Here is a 15,144-nt window from a genome sequence, read left to right as displayed (position 1 = left end):
CACACACACAGAGACACACACACACTGTTCTCTTTGTAAGAAATGTTGTTTATCTGTTTGCTACCTTAGTGCTATTTCATGATGATTTACTGCCCACGGTGGCCATGTCTTAAATACTAAATGCAGCATGCGCGCTGAACCCGGACATGCGATAAACATCCCTCATGCTCCTCTAATGCATTATTGAATTAGGATGGAGCATCACTGCTTCTAGGTAAGTTCTTGCAAGAAGTGCTTTGGCTTATGTAAATGAACTGTATCTTTGAGCTCTGTGCACCCTGCACAGCCAAATCGACACAACATCATCCTAAACCCGGAATCATTACAGTCAGTCACATATATATTTGTCCGGCTGTTTGTTTTGCTTTTAATTGACATTGGTGTTGTGTACATAGTAGGCTATTAGGATGTTGAGGTGTCGTTGCATAGTAATGTTTATGGTTTTTATTTCTACATTGTTACTGTGGTGTTGATATTCCCAATGAAAAATCTTTACATTCAGCCACGCTTATGTATCCTGCCCCGTGAACATGTTAACAAGCCACAAATATGCTGCTTTGGACACGCGTGGTTGGAAATGTAACACGGGGCGTTTACTGTACAGTACATTACATGCAAGTGAATAGCATTAAAGAAAGCACTCTTGCATGAGATAAAGGATTGGTCTAAGGCAATACTGTGGTCAGAAAGCTATTAGATGGTATACGTTCAAACACCACACACACTAACACACACACACACACACACACACACACACACACACACACACACACACACACATTTCATTTTCTTGTCACTAGGCAGAGTAGAATCTCTTTTTAGGAATTTTTCTAATAGTAGACCCACGTATATTTGAAAGAGGTCATTTGAGCTGCTCTTCTTTGGTCCCTTTTACAGTGCCAGGGATTTGTGATGTGTTTTGCGTTCTCCAATTTGCATTAAAGTGTTACTAATTGCCTTGATTTCCTCTGATGAATGATGACTGCTTTTGGATTGAATTTTTACCATAAATGCCTTTTTTATTCATACGCCATAATGTTACGCTCCATGTAGCATGTTATTATACTGCCAGTGAAACCATCTCCTCTGCCTCCCAGTAAATTGGATATTACCGGGTCTGTTTTTTTCCCCTGAATGGAAATGTATGCCCCACTGATGGGATAAAGAAAAAGGAGCCAGTAAAACTTGAGGGATCCTAGTAAATTGAAACAGGAAGCCTTCTATCACGCCAGGACTCTTGCTGCGAATGTTACCAATGGCAATCAGATTTCACACAGTCTCTCTCGGAGCACAGATTGTTGTAATTATATAAAGTTTAGGACTGGAGTGGGCTGCAGGATGTGACAGGAAATCCAAGTGAAGAAACGTCTTTTTGCACCTGCTTTCACAACCTTCGCTGTACTCTACTCCTCTTCTCCTCTCCTATATTTGAGGTGCAAACTGGTAGGATGTTCTTGTTGCCAAGCCAACACAGTAAACAAGAACAGAATCAAAGTGTCTGGCTCTGCATATCGGTGAAAATCTATAATCAAATGAATTATACACTGTGGCATGAAAACACCTGCACAAGGGCCTCTAGTAATGGGCTTGTGTAATCATCTCCGATCCATGTTAGCAGCCTCCGAAAGAGCACCTTATATTGAGTTTTCTCCTTTAAATTAAGGCAGGAAACAAGATTGTAAACAATGCATCATGGTTCCCGATTTGGCTTTTTATCTCGACTCGCTCCCAAATAGAAATTATTTTTTTTACGGCTAGAAATAGAGGCAGCGGTGTCACATTGACTGGGGCGCGTTTGAATTCAGGAGTAGCACGCGGTAGGATGTGATAATACGGCACAGGATTCACGTGTGTCTCATGAACACAAACACTTTCCTTCACAGGCAGCATCTCAGATGCAGGATAACGAGGCCCAGGTAAAAGAGAAAAAGTAAATCAGCGATGACACACTGTTCTGGAGCTCCCTGGTGTGTCTGCGTATTTAATGACAATATTCCCACTCTCACTGTACATAGTCTGTCATCACTGCCTACAGTGCATAGACTTTCCATCCAACAGAGACTCCTTTTATGCCTGTTGGTGGCAGAGTGACAACTTACTTCAGATGCTCCATGCTCCTCCTGAAGCCTATTTAATAAGCTGGATCCTCCTATATCATCCCAGCCCTCCGGCCTCTCTCTTTGATTGCCTGCTCCTCTGGCCTGGCCTTGGTGGCGTCTCCATGTGGGTGGGCCTAGGGCTCCAGTCACAAGGTACATCCATCACCTCCCCCCTTCTGGCCCGTGCGGAGGCTGGCTTGGACGTCCTCTCGTGAGGGCTGGATTTTTTAGACCCCTGTCCCTGCCCTGCCTCCTCCATCTAATCTCCTCCTCACTGCACCCATCTGTCTCCCTGCCCTCACAGACAGTAAAAGCATGCAAGGGACACACGCTTTTCTATGCCAGCATGTCTCTCCCTCTCTGCCTCTCTGGGTTTCTGCTCCCTAGTCTGCAGCATGTGTGGTGTGTTGCTATTAATAAGATGGCTGCCTTGTCTGCCTTGCGAGCAATCTAGCTGCACATCTGAGACTTGAAGCAGAATGGTCATTAAAAGCGCAGTCCCTCTCGGCAGGAGGGTGTTTTTGACCAGCTTATTAAATGTAGCTCAACAGTTGTGTTCTCGCAGAGGGAAATCTCTGTCCCTATCTTCTTTTGCTTCCGCTTCAAACAGAAAACGACTGAAGATGTTCAGGAGCTAGGACATTAGCCAGTCCCATATACTATCTGGCAGCTCACAGGCACTAATTGAACATGCAGATTCGGCTTTTTTCCTTATCTCATAATAATCATTATGATATAAAAAGTGAGATGGCTTCTTTACACACGAACAGCATACTAAGTAGCCTGTGACTCAGATGTGTGTATTTAAACATATATCTCTTAGTGGAGTTGATATATTTGTTTTTATGTTCCCAACCTACTGTATATCTACACACATGTGTCTGCATCAGTGTGCGTATCCCTGCTGTCTGCGTGTGTGCATGCCAGCGCATCTATTCACAGAGCACATAAGAGGGAAGGGCTAGTTGTAGAGCTGCTGAAGGTCATTTTCTTTTTTTCTTCTCTTCCTGTAAGCAATCAGGATAAAAGCTACGCTTCTGAGGAAGTGCTCCCCTTTTAATGGAACGTCTTGGACATTAAAGACAGCTAGTGTGGAGGATCCTTCATGCCAATGTCAGCTTTCATTTTTATTAAGACTTCTAGGATATTGAGTACCATAAATGTGCATGTTAAATGCTTTGGTTTTATTACAGCAGTGCAATGAGTACCAAGGCTTTTTAATGCAAGACACCACCTAGCAAACACTGACACCCCTTGAACCATGAGTACTAAGAGGGCAGTGTGATAGGTAGTCAGTTTTCAGAGGGTTTTTTTCAGAGAAGAGTAACACGTTTTTTAATCCATTTAGTATGAAGGATAGTCTTGAAGGTGATTAAGTTAAGAAATGCATCGTGGGATGTGTAGAAATCGAGGATCAGACAGATTGAAAAAATCAAATAGCATGGCAGGACATTTTTCTCAAATCACATCTAAAATATTAACTTTATTAATGCCTGTTCTTCATAGTAAACTACTTGCTGTGGACTAAAATTTATGATTCATGCAGTCTTGGAAAGGATGTGACATGGAAGTCATAGGAACTGATGTATTACCATACAATTTCCTTCAGCTGATTGGATGAGAAACTAGAGCTTCTGTTAGAGTAACTTGAGTGTGATGTTATGATTACAGTGAGGCACAAACTGCCTTGTCCTTTACAATTAAATGTGTGCACCAGAAGGCAAAATATCTAGCAAAGCTTTCATAAATAAACTAAAATGACCCATAATAAACCCAGAAATTTAGAACTGCACTAATTAGGGCATTAGTAGATAAAATGTTAATATAAGTAATATTCCAATGGATACATGTAAACTTGATAAAGACTTAAAAACTGAATATTTAGCTCGATTTGATAATTAACGTTATTATATACTGTACATCACAAATACATCAAAACGTATCACTGTTTGCGCCGGTCCAACAACACCGGTCCAACAACACCCAGCAACACTCATCACAGTTGTGTTGTTTCTGTTAAAACACCTTTTTCTCCCCACCATCACCCTCCAGACTCCTTCCTCTGTAGTGTAAACAGAACAAATACTTCACATGAAAAGGATACAGATACAAAGAAACATAACAAATACGAAGAAGTCGTAAAGAATTGAGAATAATGATGATGATAATAATAATGATAATTTGTAAGTTAAATCGGCTTCAGTTTAAGCTGAATATTTCACAACATAGAGAGGATCCCAAATAAAATCATGTCTGAAAACTTGTATTAAAAATCTCATGTTAATCCTATCAAATGCTTCATTATTTCAAAATGTGCTATCAAATTGACACGTTCTACACATTTGTGTAAAAATGCCAGACAAACAGTATTCACATGCAGTCAAAGCTTAATTTGTTTTAATTTCCGTGTGTCATCCCTCATACCTTTGTTCCTGGGGAGGATAGTGTATTTAACATGGTAATTCTTGTTTATTTTCATCATAGACTATGTATGTAAAATATTCTCTGTGATGTAAATGAAAGAGTTTTGAATTAGTGAAAGCAATACATATATTTTTTAAAGCAACAATGAATAATGTTTACAATAAATGTGTAAAATTTACCTTGTCAACCCCTGTCTAGATTTGATAGTAAATGTAATATCCTTTATTCTGCTGGATGGACAAAACAAGCAATATTAATACATGTGTAATACATACATATGAAATCACATGGCAGGTTAGGGAACAGACTTTGTACGGTGACGTCTTGGACCTCTTGTGTTTTCACCGCACAAATCACTGTGCAAATGACTACCGTGCTGTTTATGGCATGTATTTACCTCGTGGACCTATAGAGGAAGGGAATAAGACTGACAACAATGTTTATTGGAACTTGAATCAATCTGCCTCTGTCAATCTTGGTGATACAGTGCTGCTGTTGTGGGATTCAAAGCCATGCATACCTAACCTCTGCTCTGACAATCATTTTCCATGTACATACAGGCTCATAGTTGTCCTTAGAGGGAACAACACAAACACTACTGTAGTGAGGCTGCTGGGAATTGTGAGGATGTGTTGAGCTTTGAGAACTTGTGTGCTCATGCATTGTTGTATCTTGAGATATGGACAGGTAATGGGCTACTGTAAATGCTGCTCCAAATTATCATACAGAGCGAAGAAGGAGGCCAGCAGGCCTTATAGATGAAGAATGTGTGAGTGTTACTCTACATCACTACTTTAACGCTACTGTTACATCTAGCTCTGACCTTTGAAAATAACACGTGTGGGTTTCCTTTCTGAAACGAGACCCATGGGAGGTTCTCCTTGTGGAATGGCCTACAGGCCTGCACAACCCCACTCTGTAATGCCCCTGTGCTGAGCTCCCACCGTACACCGATCCGGAGGTGCGATCCATCCATACTCTGTGTTGACTTAATTTCTGTGGGCTCCTGTAACAGCCATCCATTTCCTGTGGAGTTTAAGCATCAAATAAAGGCACCTTGTGAGAGCTGGATTGTGAATTGGAGAAACCGGGAAAGATAGCTGCATAACCACATGCCTTGGATGTAATTCACACACAATTCAGCACCATTGTTGTGCAAATGCCTTGTGCTTGAGAAAAACCAGGGACAATTGTCGAAGTTGAATAAACCCTATTTCTGAGATGTCAAAGGCATTCAGCAACTCGACACTGTAAAGATACCTGGGTGTTTGGGGCACCCGAATGCCTCCATCTCAAGGTTTGATTTGGCTGTTTGCTGAAGGGTGTCTGTGCATCTCAGGGTGTGAAAAAGGCCTATGCAAGATGAGAGAATGGGGACACGCCGTGTCAGGTGCCGTATTCTTCCACCTCGATTGACAAGAGCGATAATTAAACCAGGGGGATGCCATCTCTGCGGAGCAAGTATGCTTGTATTTATTTACGCTGACTACTCGGCTTTGTTGTCTGCCATAAAGTGTGGCCGTCATTGTGTGGAAAAAGTAAACTGCTTTTAAGAAGTGGCCAATATGGCATTTTCATTCAATCTTTGACTTTGTATAGCAGAAGGGGAAACAATTGCATTATTTTTTTTAACAAAACAGAGATGCAGGAATGCTCACCAACTAAAAGGTATTACTCTCTTTAGAATTCATAAGAAATTGGAGACGGCCTAATTCAGGAAGCAAATCGTTTTTTTCTCTTCACTACTCACCGTTGCGAAGAGAAAAGGAAGCCAAAGTTGTATTGAGCAGAAGAAATAAGGAGGCCCTGCAGAGTAATGAGAGATGGGAGGGGTGTTAAAGATGACTCCGCTGAGGTCAGATGGCCAGTTTGAGGTAAAACTCCAGAAAATAATATCCAGCTTGGCTGTCCATCAGAGTGAGGCAGCTTTACCTATCCCTAGCCAGAAGAGAGCAGAGGAATGAAGAATTGACAAATGGCCCCAAAACGGTGAAGGCAGTTCATTCATGTAGTCCTGCCATCAGTCTGCCTCTGCTTGCAGCAGGTAGTTGAGCCTATAAAGCATGGAGTTATAGGTGTTAAAGAGCCGAGCAGCAGGTCAGAGAAAGAAGCATTGGATAATTGAGTACTTTAGTAAATCCATGCCTCCATCAACCAAGGTAATAGCTCAGAGCATTGCATATAACTGTAGCCCCGGATCCACTACTGCACGAATGGGCTTCGGCAGCTTGAGCGACATGTGGCACACATGGGCTGTCTCAGCAATATTTTCCAAGACAATACAATGAGACCCATCTGGTGATGTATTGCTGAGATTACTTTTGGAATCTAATCGCGGCTGATGAACGAGGTGACTACAGAATATGTCATCTGTTGATGACCTGCAATCCCCAAGTGAAGACGCTGGCAAGTCATTAGTTCAGGTAGATGCCATCTATGAATCATTGTTGATAAATCATTGTCAAGGGCGCATTCATACACCTCCTAATGGACAGTGACAGTCGAATGCTGGAGAGGGAACTGTGGCTGCAGCTCCTGGCTGTGCCCTGGCGTTCTGTGATCCTATTAGGCTTCAGATCAATTAAACCAATAGCTGCATCATATTGCTCCCGGACTGTCTCGTCTGTTTCCTCTCATGATTGGTCCAATGACTTGATGGAGGTTTCTGTATGTCTCTCTGTCTGTTTGTCTGTCTGTCTGTCTGTCTGTCCATGTCCCTGCTAATTTGACTCCACTGCCTTAATCTCTGAGGCATTTTCTTCAGCTCCTTTCCCCTCTTCCTCGTAGCAGTTTCTTTCTTTTTTCCAGTATCCATCCTCCCCCAGTGTCTCTCTTTTCGTCTTCTAACCATGTCTCCCTCTCTCTGCCTCAGTCTTTCTCTCCCTGGCACCAGAGTAAAGCATCCATTATAGAGTGATGCATGGGTGTCTGTGTGAGTGGGAGAGAGGGACTTGGCACTCCTCCTGCCCCACCTGCAGAGGAAGCACTGACAGCTGAGCACTGGGGGCTCATCCCTCCCCCTCCTCCTCCGCCCATCTCCACATCTCTGCTGACCTCCCTCCTCCTCTCACACCTTCTCTAGCTCCCTCTTCTCTCTCACCCTCTGTTTATTCCCTGTTGTTCCGCACACATTGGCCCAATTTCTGCCACCTATTTTCACATTTCATTATGTCTTTCCATCTTTTCTTTTACACTGTATGTTCTCTCTTTTTGTCCTCTTCACTGCACATTTTTGTGTTTCCTTTTTTTACCCACATTTGTGTAAGTGTTTATTCATTAGGTATTCTGCACTAGGCAACACGGATGGTTGGATGTGTTGTTAAATAGTTACCCTGTTTGTCAGCCAGATGAACAACTACAGTGTAATTAGCTGAACTTTGCCCTTAGTTATGACCACGAGCACTCTGTTTGCTTGTTGTTGCTGACAGCTCACCTCTGTGGCTAGCTAGGTCAGTTTTACGTACCATATCTGTTTACCTCCTCTGAGAGGAAAGAGCTCAGTGCCTCTGCATGAATAACGGAAAGATACTGTCGAGCTGCTATGAAGCCGTGCCATCTCATTCATCATTTTCACAGTTTTGCGTAACATGTGATTTATACATATATCCGGCAGCAGGAAGGGAACATTACTGGGATTTTCAAACTATTCCTGTTGATTTTTTTTAACTCCTAAATTATTCTGAAATAGGAAATGTATGACTTTGTGCTCACTTAATTCTGGTATAAACGCTTCATCTGCAATGAGTGGAAAAATACTTACTGCATGATTATAGGAATCCAGGAATATATCATTCTGTTTGCACAGTGCCTGCTTGCCACACTCTGTGCTTACAGGCAGAATGATTTGGGAGGAAAATAGTGTCACATCAGACCAATTACTTTGCTGTAGGACTAAGTTGGAAGGGGTGATATAGACAATGAGATTCATGTTTACCATCTGGATACCGATCACTGACATAATGTACTCTTAAGAGCACACATTAACTGTCCACTGTGCGTGTGTGAACATGTGCACATGCAGTCACAAGCTGTAGTCTGGCTACCAAGACGCTCAATTCTGGGCAGTGCAAATGCATTAGCCTTAGCTGTGAAATTTGCATCGTCTGAGCACAATGGAATCCCAAATGAGAGGAACTTCGGCAAACATGCTGACGAGCAGAAACGTCTACTATAAAGGGCCAACATTGTGCAACCTGACAAAAAGACTAAATCTTTAGCTTTCAGCCCACAAGGATGTAATAGATTTTTAGCTTAGAGAGGTAACATACCCTATAGATCCTTTTCAGTGGTGAAAGAGAGTGACTCGCCAATGTGAATGCACTTGTCAGGGAACAATATTGCACAAATGCCATTTCTCAACTTGAAGACCACTTCCTTCTCCTGGATAGGAAATTCTACAGTAAGTTACAGTGTTCATAGTCGACTAATGCCTGGACAGAGAGGCTACTGTACCAGCTGCGGACTGAAGAGTGAAAAGTAAATGAATTAATGCTGTTTGACACTTTAAAATGGTCTGCAGGTAATATCTCAGCTTTAAGGGCTCCTGCATGCTTTTTACAAAATTTCTTGCACGACACATTATTACAGGTATTACTGCAGTCACATAGCCTGTTCTAATTTAGTCTTAAACATCCGAGTCTCTTGCCGTTCCTTGAATTTCTCTGACGATTACGACGTCGGCCCTCCCCGACAGCAGTTCCCGAATCTCTTCGTCTCTCCAGTTACAAGTTTCAGTAGCTTTTACACTCTTGTGTTTGCTTTCTTCCTGTTTTGCACCAAAACGAATGACAGAAACATCATCACCATGACCACTTGTTTGCCGTGAATTCTCCATACAATGACCCATGGGCTCAATCAGAGATTACATGGGCATTGTACTAGGGAGCTGGCAGGGTAAAATCCGTTTGATATCCAATTGACTCAGAGATTTGCGTTCTTGCATACAGCTCTACTACGTAATGTCTAGATTTCAGGTTTATAGTGCGGTCACAAATGCACAAGATAAACATTTGCCTCCTGTTCTCTTCCATTCTGTGCTGTGGCGTAGCAAATTTGCATGGAGTTCAACTATGGTGAACTTTGACCAGCGCAACACAGGCGTGTGACTTTCAAGACTCTTTAAGACAAATTTTGCCTCCATGTTTTTGGCGCTGGAGTTTTTCTTTGCTATGATTTTTATCAAACAACTGTTTTGTAAAAGTGTATGTGTATACCCACATAGAAATATCTAGAAAATGTTACGGCATTAACTATCTCACCAGGTTAGCCCACAGTGGCTAATCTTAGAGCTATAGTTCAACACTTGGTGCAGCTGCTTAACAGACAAAGCCTTCAAGGGCACCTTAAAGCCTTCATGTGTAGGATTTAAACATTTCTTATATTGGCAACTGCTGAATCTGACCTGGTGTGGGTTCATTCCAAAGCAAAAATGTTTTGATGGTGGATATTTTATAAGCTTATTCCAATAAAATAAAAAAGAAAGAAAGAATACAGTAATCCTACACCACAATTCAATTTCTTGCAGCATGAAAATGGCTTTGAAACAGCATTTAGACCTTCATGTTGGGAGATAAAACAGCAACGCTTTTATTCTTTGGGTCCATAATTAATAAAGTTTCCTGGAAAGAATGATGTAATTTCTTAGTAGTTATAGGGAAAATAGAGAGTGTTATTTTAGGCAGTTAGAGTTTAGTAAGTTTAGTTTATAAGCAGCTGTTGATTCCATAGTAATTGCCTTATAAGAACTTCTTCATTTTAATGATAAATGTGCAGCATTGTATTTGGTTTTATTTTTACCACAATTGTCTCATTCTTGAAATACCTTTTTAATACATTTTTAAGATGCTTTGGGGCGTACTCACACTGTCCATCCGTACCGTGTTCGTTTGACCAGTGTGAGTGCAACCGTACTTCGTCTAGGCGCGGTACACTTGCCGGCCACGGTCCGTTTTGGAGAGGTGAGCTTTTGTAAAGCATGTGCGCACGTGTACGAGCACGGGGCCTACGGCGGTTCTGACTCAATTTTATGTGCGCCTGGTCGGACATAGAAAAAAGAAGGACGGACCATGCGCGGACATTTAAAACAATAGCGGCAAAAGGTTCACAACTCCGAGGTCTCTGCGGCGTGATGACGTATTGGCAGCAAGAAGCATTTCGCCAAGGCCCAGGCAGCTTGAAGGCTTTTATTGTGAAGCAGCTGCAGGAAGTGCTGTGGAAGTGTTTGCAGGCAATACACAGCAATGAAGTGGATCACAAACTAGTCATACTCCTATCTGTTATATGAAAGGTGCATAGATATAAAACAGAACTTCCAGTGTGACTCCAATACCGATATCCATGAGCTAACAAATGCAGATTAAAGTAAACACCAAAAGGAAAGCTTTTCCTCAAAGCTGTTCATGATGAGCAGTTTAACAGTGTTAAGAATGAACAAAAAAAAAAGAACAAAATTGCAGAGTACTTGAAACTCTGCCTATTTCAACATCTAAGCACACCTGGCTAATTGCTGCAAAATGTAATTGTAGACTTTTAGAATCAGAAACTCGGATGCAGTCCCACATTCAGAACAATTTCCGAATGATTATTCATTTAAAGCATGCTGCCGCCTTGACAGCTAAAATGACTGCTCAACAAAGGCAAATAGAAAACAAAGTAAATGTTAACACAGGTATTGTTTGAAGGTGACCTAGGCCCTCGTCAGACAACGATGCCTTTGACAGACTCGACATTTAACTCAAACAAATACTGCTTTTTGCTCACCAAACATGATGCTGTGTCAAGTTTTCATCAAATGAAAAATAGGCATCACCCCTGAAACATTTCTCCTGGTTTAAGTGAAGGCTGTTCGGAGAGTACGTATCCTCCGCAATATTTCAGATGTTGACGTACCCATATGGCATGCCACTAATGTTGATCGATGCCCAACACTGCGAACACTACTCACACTGTAGAGGATAATGAAATGTTGCAATGTGACATTTCCAAAAATCCTCACAGTGATCTGTTTATTATCCATTATGAAAAGCACCATGGCTTCTGCAGTTTTCCACTCGAACAAAAAACAATGCATAGGAGTGTTTACTTTCCAAGCGGAGCAGCGCAGAGTTCTCATAAAAAATGTCTGAGCTCACCCAATGTGCTATTCTTAGGGTTCCCCTTAGAGCCACTATCTAATTGGAGTCTCAGTTGTCCAATTGGTGAAGCCATCCTCCACACAGATTTTTTTACGAGACCTGTGAGTGACTGTGATTCCCTGTTTAGGTGTCTGTGGCTGTTCTCAGGCATGTCCCGGGACTCCTGCTCATCGGTGAAGGCTTCATTAGCGGGGATGGGAGGTGGCAGCAGAGAGAGAACAGCTGTTTAGCTAACCACTTGCATTGTTAGCCAGCCTTCTCCGTATGCCTAACTGCCTAAATACATCCCCTAGCTGCTAATAGAATGCTCATTAGGTGAGGAGGAGACTCGATGGGAAATAGCGCCACATTGTGCTACAGCTCTACTAGCTTCTACTACTCCTCCTCTCCCTCTGGTCTCTATTAAAGCGCTGTATCGAAGAAAAAAAAAACGTTCCTCTGTGGATCAACTACATCTCCAGCCCACCTTGATCTCTCACCCTGACCTCCAGGGAAAGACAGGGGGGTGTATGGGTACTTGAGTTTGACGGGCCACCAGCCTCTGTGATACCAAAACACGGTCCACACGTGCAGAGATACTGAGGTATACAAGATTACAAGATCCCAGAGGACAGACGGATAATACCGCCTGCTTCCAACCCTGAAGAGAGAAGGAGTTAGTTTGGTTTGAAGGTTTTTTTTTCTTTTTTTGCAAAATTTCCCCAAGTGGCATAGTGTTCAATTATTCAAACACTGTAGATTGTGCTGCCGTAATTTGTCAGTAACCCACCAGCACCAGTCTATTTCTCTGTGTCAGAACTGATGAAGCTGGCGAAGAGGAGGGAAAGCTGCGACATCAGAGATGGCACTGTGAATACCTGATAGTGTTCATGGGAACAGCTACAGATCAGAGCCAAAAACACTGCACCCCATCACAGCCAAAACACATCCCTGGCTGCAAAAAGTGGCGGCCCATGTTTGATTAAAATTCAAACAGGAAAACATGCTACCATGGAAGTACTTCTTGAATAAACACGAGCCCGTTGCTAACATTCCCCATGCAGAAATGCAGTCAAACAAAGTGCACAGCGACATGGGGGGAGACGATGTGTGGTAGGACTGATATGCTCCAAGCTATTTACAGTAAATGACAGCAACTGTAGATTCTGCTGTCATGTGGAAATGTACCCAGGGGAATAGTATACACAGAATACGTAATCTCACCTGTGAATAATAATATAAGACATCTATGATTATAAATACTTTTTAAAAAGATAAGAAGCATTCTGAATAAGACAAGGTGGTGGATTTATACATCTTAAATCTTTTAAATTAAAGGTGGGAAACCTAATGATATACACTCAGAGACAAACTGTCAGAGATTCCATCATGTTTTTAAACCATCATGGGTAATGTTGCAAATCAATAAGCAGGAATGTTTTCTGTCAAATAGGATTTCTATACAATGTTTGCATCAATGTGATGAAGCACTTTGACTTGGAAGGTATTCAATTTGCTACATTTGCCAAAAACAGACATTCCTGTCTGCCTATTTAATTACTAAACACTTTCTTAGTTGATTGTTGATTAGTTGATTGTGTCAATGTACTTCATCACAATAAAACATCAATATGACATCTTAGAATGACATAAACCGTGGTATTGGATTTCATCTATATTCATACTCATATGTACTTTTCCATTTGAAGAAAGATAACATACAGTAAATCACTAAAATTACATAAATTGAAATAAGCCATTTTCCTCAAATGGATTCCGAATAATGTCAAGAGACGTTTCCCTCTCACATATTTAGCACACACCAGGAGATTGTCAAGAAATGCTCTGTTTGGTTTAGGTGTGGGGTGGTACCCGGGTAGAGTATGCATGAGGCAGGACATGACACAGATTACACCAGCAAGTTCATAATTTGGTCATAACAACGAGTCTCTTGCCGTTCCTTGAATTTGTCTGAAGATTTCCGCATTGACCCTTACCATCAGAAGTTTCTAAATCTAAATCACCCTTGTTCTTTACCCTCGGAAGCCTGTTTTCTTCCAGTTTCGTGCAAGCCGCATGATAGAAACCTCATCAACAGTCAACAGTCCACTTGCTCACTGTGAATTCTCACCCTTTGGGCTCAATCAGACATTCACATGAACTTTGCACAGGTGCATTCACATGGAGCTGACAGAGTAAAGTCCCTTTAATGTCCAGTGCAACTGATTTGGACATTTACTTTCTCACGTACAGCTCCTCCAGGTAATGTCTGGCTAAGTACAAGACTGCAGTGCATGTGTGATAGATGTGCTATAGAGAGGCGTAATGAACCTGTGCAGCTCAGGGATTCCTTTCGGTGATTTGTGTTTTTCCTGGTCAGATAGAAAGATCACTTTCTTTTGTTCAGAAAGAAAAGAAAAAACTGTTACAACATTAACTCAATTACCAGTCTAGCCCACAGTGGCTAATATAAGAGCTATTAAAGTTATTTAAGTTATTTCAACAAATACAATAAAGATGACAACTTATAGCCTTCTGGTTTGACAAAACAATGCAAACTCAAGGTCAACTTACTAACTTTTCCTGGAGTTTTCAATTGTTTTTATCAACAGATGTTTTCTCCGTTTTCATGGAGATTAATCTTTTGACTTGTGAGCTCAGTAGCGGTTCAGATTAGCACTTTAAGGACTTCACGTCCAACTGTGGATGAAGACCCTGTAATCTGGATGAAAGCTACAGAAAAAGCTAGTATGTGTACTTGTGTTTTAACCATCATCAATGCTGATAAAAGCAGCTTTTAGAGTTTATCCTTGTATTTCCCCCCTTCTTTTCTACAGCAATGAGAGGGAGGGAGAGACCCAGATAGCATAGAGTCAGAGAGATTACCAGAGTTTGAATGAGTGATGTATCGTCTACACAAACACAAAATGTTTAGGTCAGTATGGGAACAGCTAACCATCATAAATATTATACAATCTGACAAATCCAGTTGACTGTGCAGTATGTCATCAATGGCCCAAATAGGTTTAAAATGTGTTTTTGTTTTTTCATTTTTATTTCATTCAGATTTGTAAAGAATAATTTATACATAACCTTTTTACTTTTGCTAGTTGGAAAAGCACAGGTGCTACTAATAACATTAACGATGGCTCTGTTGTGTTTAAGTGTCCCATTAAGTCGTGACAGTGAGCCATGCTGGCACAATACCAGGACCCTAAAACCAAAGCAGCTAAATGGAATTCAGCCATCACTCATTTTATTATTTACACGCTTTTTCCTCCTGTTTCATGTCAAAGTGCGTTCTATGAAAAGAAGCACATCACAACAAATTGTCTACACAAATGCCGATTCATGTCAGTACCCCATATGCTCCATTTACCTTTGACTGAAGAAGAAATGTAAAAGCAATAATGAATTAGTAAATTAATTCTAAACTATACTGTATGTACAGGGTTTGTTCGGTTGCTGGGAGTTCTTAAAAACACTAGAATTTAGTGTGGTGGGAAGGT

General features: G+C 41.4%; 1 protein-coding gene across 8 annotated transcripts in view; it reads left to right on the top strand.

The window, feature by feature from the left end:
• nlgn3a (neuroligin 3a) overlaps positions 1-15,144 on the top strand; it is a gene marked incomplete at its 3' end in the record, with an annotated part of 97,288 nt that overhangs the window by 58,203 nt on the left and 23,941 nt on the right. The window lies entirely within an intron of this gene.

Source organism: Echiichthys vipera (genome assembly GCF_963691815.1).
Source record: "Echiichthys vipera genome assembly, chromosome: 6".
Classification (NCBI taxonomy): domain Eukaryota; kingdom Metazoa; phylum Chordata; class Actinopteri; order Perciformes; family Trachinidae; genus Echiichthys; species Echiichthys vipera.
This window is presented reverse-complemented; position numbering and strand designations above follow the sequence as displayed.